Source organism: Arachis ipaensis, chromosome B8 (genome assembly GCF_059453495.1).
Source record: "Arachis ipaensis isolate K30076 ecotype BB chromosome B8, ASM5945349v1, whole genome shotgun sequence".
Lineage (NCBI taxonomy): Eukaryota > Viridiplantae > Streptophyta > Magnoliopsida > Fabales > Fabaceae > Arachis > Arachis ipaensis.
Window position 1 is genome coordinate 27,280,424 of NC_142443.1, and position 6,952 is coordinate 27,287,375.

At 36.3% G+C, this 6,952-nt stretch overlaps 1 pseudogene across 1 annotated transcript; it reads right to left on the reverse strand.

Moving 5' to 3' along the window:
* Positions 1 to 1,111: 1,111 nt before the first annotated feature.
* On the reverse strand, positions 1,112 to 5,146 carry LOC148547515 (uncharacterized; annotated as a pseudogene). The gene is made up of 2 exons (XR_015896377.1): positions 5,041 to 5,146; positions 1,112 to 2,327 (listed from the first exon to the last, which is right to left on the reverse strand). The product of XR_015896377.1 is annotated as an uncharacterized LOC148547515 (transcript).
* Positions 5,147 to 6,952: the final 1,806 nt, after the last annotated feature.

Sequence of the window (6,952 nt, forward strand, 5' to 3'; positions counted from 1 at the left end):
GTTCAACTCCACAAATGGCCTCTGCACGTGGAAAGTTAAAGCTCAGCCCAAGCACACACCAAGTGGGCCCCGGAAGTGGATTTATGCATCAATTACTTACTTCTGTAAACCCTAGTAGCTAGTTTATTATAAATAGGACCTTTTACTATTGTATTAGACATCCTGAGTTTTATCTTTGGATCATAGTAGTCTTGGTTACTCTGGTTCCCCTCTAGGGCCGAGACCAATGAACTCCATTCACTTATGTATTTTCAACGGTAGAGTTTCTGCACTCCATAGATTAAGGTGTGGAGCTCTGCTGTTCCTCAAAGATTAATGCAAAGTACTACTGTTTTCTATTCAATTCATCTTATTTCGCTTTTAAGATATTCATTCGCACTTCAACCTGAATGTGATGAACGTGACAATCATCATCATTCCCTATGAACGCGTGCCTGACAACCACTTCCGTTCTATATTAGAATGAATGAGTATCTCTTAGATTTCTTAATCAGAATCTTCGTGGTGTAAGCTAGAATGATGGCGGCATTCAAGAGAATCCGGAAAGTCTAAACCTTGTCTGTGGTATTCCGAGTAGGATTCAATGATTGAATGACTGTGACGAGCTTCAAACTCGCGATTGCCGGGCGTAGTGACAGACGTAAAAGGATAGTAAATCCTATTCCAGCATGATCGAGAACCGACAGATGAATAGCCGTGCCGTGACAGGGTGCGTTGACCATTTTCACTGAGAGGATAAGATGAAACCATTGACAAGGGTGATGCCTCCAGACGATTAGCCGTGCCGTGACAGGGCATTTGGATCATTTTTCCGAGAGAAGACCGAAAGTAGCCATTGACAATGGTGATGTATCACATAAAGCCAGCGATGGAAAGGAGTAAGACTGATTGGATGAAGATAGCAGGAAAGCAGAGGTTCAGAGGAACGAAAGCATCTCTATTCGCTTATCTGAAATTCTCACCAGTGATTTACATAAGTATTTCTATCCCTATTTTATTAATTAATTTCGAAAACCTCATTACTATTTTATATCTGCCTGACTGAGATTTACAAGGTGACCATAGCTTGCTTTATACCAACAATCTCCGTGGGATTCGACCCTTACTCACGTAAGGTATTACTTGGACGACCCAGTGCACTTGCTGGTTAGTTGTGCGAAGTTGTGAACCATGGTATTGGCATCATGTTTTTGGCACCATTACCAGGGAAAGAAAGAGCGATGAATTTTACATAATTAAAGTGTAATCACAATTTCTGCGCGCCACTGTTGCTGTCCAGGGGAACCAAATTCAGGCTTTCGTCGAATGCATTCTTTGGCTATATGTCCGGGCTTTCCGCAATTATAGCAAACCCCAGACTTCAGCAAGCAGGGTTTTCCCCCATGATTCCTTCCACACACAGTGCATATCAGTCTTGGTTGGGTCGATTGCAATTGTTTGCGTAAGTCCGGCTGCTGAGTTCTTTTGAAGTTGCTTCCTTGAGGAGCGAGGTTACGATTGAAATCCCTTGTTGGACGGTTTCTGTGCTTAGTTTGTCTGCCACCAGCTTCTTTACACATTCCTCCGTCAGTTGGCTCTTGTTAACTAATTCTGCAAAATTTTGTATTTCCATCGGGCCCACATGAGCTAATAGTTCTTCTCTAAGTCCTCCTTCGAACTTGATGCACTTCCATTTCTCGAATGCAGCTGGTGCTCCTTGACAAATGTTCGAGAACCGGCATAACTCTTCAAACTTGCGAGTGTACTCACTGACTGTCATGTTTCCTTGTTTCAACTGAAGCAACTCCAATTCCTTAGCGGTGCGAGAACACTCAGGAAAATACTTCTTATAAAATTCAACTGAAAATTCCTCCCAGGAGATGTCAATAGCTTCTCTTCCTAGTAGTTGGAGTATTCCCTGCCACCAATGTTGCGCGTCATTCCTCAACATATAAGCAGCAAATTCCACTCGCTGTCCTTCAGGGACTTGTTGGGCTCGCATTGCTCGTCCTATTTCTTTAAACCAGTCATCAGCTCGTGTAGCACTAGTGTTCCCATGGAATTGAGGCGGATTTATCTTCAAGAAAGTGGCTAGAGTCATGGGCCGGTTACGTAGTCCAACTTCACCTTCTTCGCCATTTTCATTTTCTTGTCTAGGCCCATGGTTATTTTCAATTCCATTCTGACGATCAAGACGTTCAGCTACTCGGTTAGTAGCAGCTACTGATTCACATACAGCAGCGGCCATAGCATTTACAGATTCGAGAATAGCCGCTGCATCAGGGAAATTTCCCTCACTTATTCCTCCCAGTCGAGGGCGTCCTCGCCTATTCGCAGCCATTTGAGTCCTATCAATACCCAATAATCAATATTAAGGTGATCAGTCTTAATATATCAAAATCAAGTATTAATATTACTACAATGGATGTTCACAGAGTTTCATGCAGAATATATTACCAAAATATCCTAACTGCATGGTATAAAAAGATTCAGAGTATGCAAGAAAGCATAGACAGTCCATCCCAAGGCTCAAAGAACGAACTGCTCTGATACCAACTGTAACACCCCAACTTTCGACACGTCATGACTAATGCCAAATGTTCAGGTGTAACTCGTTGTGCGGCCTACTTAGCTCTAGACTTAGATTTTTATAAATTAATTATCAATAAAAACCTTTATCGGTTTAATCGTGAACAGATTACTACTCGTGGAATAGCGTTTAGTTGCTCGCAAGGTTAGTTTCTTCAGGGTTGTCGTGTAAGAAAACACATGGCAACAGAAAGTAACATATATAAACATATATATAATATACACATGAGTTAAGTTCAAGGATACGTGTCATCCATCAAAGCCGAGTATCACACGAAGTTATATGTACAAATACAAAAGAAGGAATCAGTCCCAACCCTCACACGGGTTTCCTAAGCTGGAACTGAACTACTAAGACGTCCTACCCCTCTAAAAGAACTACAAAAGTAAGGGGAAAGTGATACTAAGATCATGAAACAGGAGCAAAAGATCCACTGCGACTAACTCTGGAGTGATCGGTCCAAAACATGCTCCATATGAAGACTCCGCCGCGCGCCGGATCTTTATATCTCAGCGGTTAGAACGAAACTCACAGGGCTCCTCTGCCGGACCCGTATGGGGAGGGGGAAAAGAAAGAAAAGAAGGGTGAGAACCTAGATTTCTCAGTAAGGAAAAAGGGGAACCTAGGGTCTTTATCTCTAAGTTGTCGCGAAATAGAAAAAGAACAAACACAGAGACTCAAGGCACAAACATATTTATAACAAGTAAGTAGCATGAACAAGAAAGAAATGGCAGTAAATAATTCACAAGAAGTTCATATGCGCAAACAAGATGATGCATGCCTGTTCCTAGCGCAGGCCATGAACTCATGCGTCGGTTGTCTACCCGCAACCCGACGTTACTCAGAGTGAACCCCGAGTATGGTCCCTTTACTGTGTCAATTAGACACCTTGGCATCACGGTTACCCGTGTCAATTAGGCCTCATTATAATAACATTTCAATGTGTATCACAGTAAGGAACAGTGCTATCAATTAGGCGAACATTCTCGCATTAGCAATCTCAGGCTATCCATTAGGCGGGCACTTTCGCATTAGCAGTTCGGCACAAGGTCCATTCAACATACACTTTTCATAATTTACTTATTCATTTCAATTATCTCTTTCAAACATGGTTTCTCATTTACTTTCTCTTTATCATGCCTCCGCATCACCAACACTGTAAAACATACCTCCGCATCACCGCCTAACTATACATACCTCCACACCACCGTCTAATTATACATACCTCCACATCACCCATTAACCTTAAACCTTCTTGGAGACAACTTACACATTTACATTTAATTAAATTCCTGAACTTTTATAGAAATTCGGACATAGTCTCCTCTAAAATAGCACTAAAACCACCCTTACAGGTTCCCTCAGCTTTAACAACGTTCAAACTTTCCTTAACAATTTACCAAGTAAACATTCTTAATTGGTCATTATACTCTCTTTAATCCCTTTAGTTATTGTAAAAACACGGGTTTAGAAAATACAACTTGGTTCGGGGGCATTCCTACCATAATTGAAATTTGTACAAATCTTTCAGAAATTCTACTATCATTGCAGAAAAAAACAGCAGCAAGTAGTAAATTTGTTAAATTCACTAAAATCCAATTCTCATCCATTGCTTTTTAAAAGTTCATGTACTTAAACAAGACTCTTCCAGCTTTCTAGAAAACTAAATTTTAGACTATTACCATGTCACATGTAAAAGTTATGAGGTTAGGAACAGAGCCCCGCCTTATACAAATCTGTTTTCAAAATCCAGCAAGCAACTCTTACTTTTTGCAACATATCTAATTTGTTAAAAAGAGTTTTAACACGAAATTTAAACTAAATATTTTAGACACATAAATCTTGAGGCTGCTGTTGGTTTCAGCCCAATTACTCATCAGAATTATAAATTAAGTGAGTTGGAAGTTGGTGCTTCTGCAGTAAAGAAACAGAATTTTCTGCTGAAACCATCAATCTTCAAAAAATCATTTCTCCCAATCCACTTATCAATTAATTCTAAAATTTTTACGAGATATTAAAAACACATTAAAGTTTCATAGAAAAATAAATTTATCAAAAATTATGATCTGGAATGCTCCCAGAAATTCATTCATTCTGCTGCCAATTATGCAGAAATTGTAGAAATTCTGCATAATGCACTTCCAACAACCTCACATGCCAAATCTTATGTTCAAGCCTAAAATTCATCTAAAACCATAGTTTTACCTTTCTTTTGACTAACTAAAGTTTTTAGCATGGTCAACATAGCTCTAAGAGGTTATACTCATTAATTTACCCCTTTTTACAAACACACATTCATAACTCAAATTCACTTTTCTGCATTTTTATCAAACATAACAATTCATATAACCTAACCATCATTCAAACACATACTAGAGCCTCATTTATCATCAATCAAGCATATAACAGTTTATCTCTTCTCATCACAAGTACAGCCACAAGAATAGTAATCTATTTGTCCTAACCCTTACCTCTTTTAAAGTTGGAAATTCTATTTTTACTTCTTTCCGAAATCAGAACCCTAAGTGTATGGAGTTGGAGCTTTGGCCTCTCTTTCAAGAACGAATGGCCAACCTCATCTCAAGCAAGGGAAGAGTTCTTGCCTACGGTCACTACTGTTCTAGCAAGAATTGGAATTAGAATGGCAGAGGTGGAATAAAAGGGGAGAACAGAATTTGAATCTGAAGAAGAGGAAGAAGGAGAGTTGCTAGTTCTCACCCAACAAAGAAGCTTCGAAGATTCAGAGTGATGAGAGGTGGGGTGCCTTCCTTCTTGATGTGGATGGCTTCTTCCTTCCTCTTCAGTTTCGTTTTGCTTCCCTTCTCTGTTCTTCTCCTTCGTTGTGCGTGTTTTGGTTCAAAGAAAATGAGAGCACTATTAACAAGAGATAGAAGAAAAGGAAGTGGGTGAGGCGGTGCATAAGGCTTCGTGGCTTCTCCTCACCTCAACACAGCATCAATGTATGCTTGAAGAGGTGTGACCATGGTTCCAAACGGCGCTGAAAGGAGAAGTGATCAGGGTTAGATTTGTGTAGGAAAAGTTTGGTTCGGTTGAACCGGGAAAAGAAAAAGAAAACCGTGCTTTTGAAAAAGAGGAAGGAAAAACCGAGTTAATGGTTGGTAACACTTTTAGGCTAATTTCTCAACTAATTCATTGTCTACGCTTTATATTTTCATATATATAATCCTATGCGCGCCAGCGAACACTGTAAGGAATCAGAAATCATAGGCCTCATGGGATAGGGTGGTTACACAATACAATGAAACTATATATAAGTAATATAACTAAATTTTATATACATCTATGGTCACATTTCATAAATAATATAATTAAATTATATTTATGTTTATAATTAAAATATGAATAAAAATACAAAAAAATTATCAGGATAGTTAATTTTTTTCGTTCATAATTTTTTTATTATTTTTGTTGTGAAAATTTTAATTATTTTAATAATTAATTATTTTTTTAAAAAGATGATTGAATAACACAAAAAAGTCTTATTAAGAGTAATTTATTTATATATGATTAAAAAATAATTGAATAATTATATACGGTAACAAATTAATATCATTAAAAAATAAAAATAAAATTTATTTTAAAATTAAAAATAAAGTTTATTTAAAAATAAAATTAAAAATCGTGTTTTTTTTCTTTTTTCCAAAATTTATCTACGAGTAATTCTATAAATATTTTATGATGAATAAAAATATTAAACTCGTACTAAAATTTATTCTAATAAAAATTATTTTTATTCTACTAAACGTTAAATAAACTATTGAAAAGAATTTTATTTCCTCCATTAGAGAAGAATGATAAACTTCCATACTTCTATTATGTTATGGCAATAATTTGGCCTGTTATTTTTTAATGTACATAATAATAATAATAATAATAATAATAATAATAATAATAATAATAATAATAATAATAATAATAATAATAAACAAGTATATCACAGTAAAAAAGGAAGCACGTCACCAAATAATTTATCATCCGAATTATATATGAATCAAATTGATAATATAAGGGCTAACACTACAAAAATCAATAACAAGGTTAGGGACTTACAAAAGCTTTCTTTTTTTTTTTTTTTTACCAAAAATAGGAGACTCGAACCCGCAACCTCTTAATTGAGTATGGGGAGACTATGCCATTTGAGCTATAACTCATTGGCTTACAAAACCTTTCTTAAGATCATAGAAAAAAATGTTTATATATATATATATATATATATATATATATATATATATATATGAGCAAAAAAAGTCCGACTGTTTTAAAGTAAAATTTTCTTTTAATATTTGATTAAATGTTCTATTATTTAATAATTTTATTTTTGGCACTTCCTCTTAGTTAAAAATATAATCATTATAATTTTTT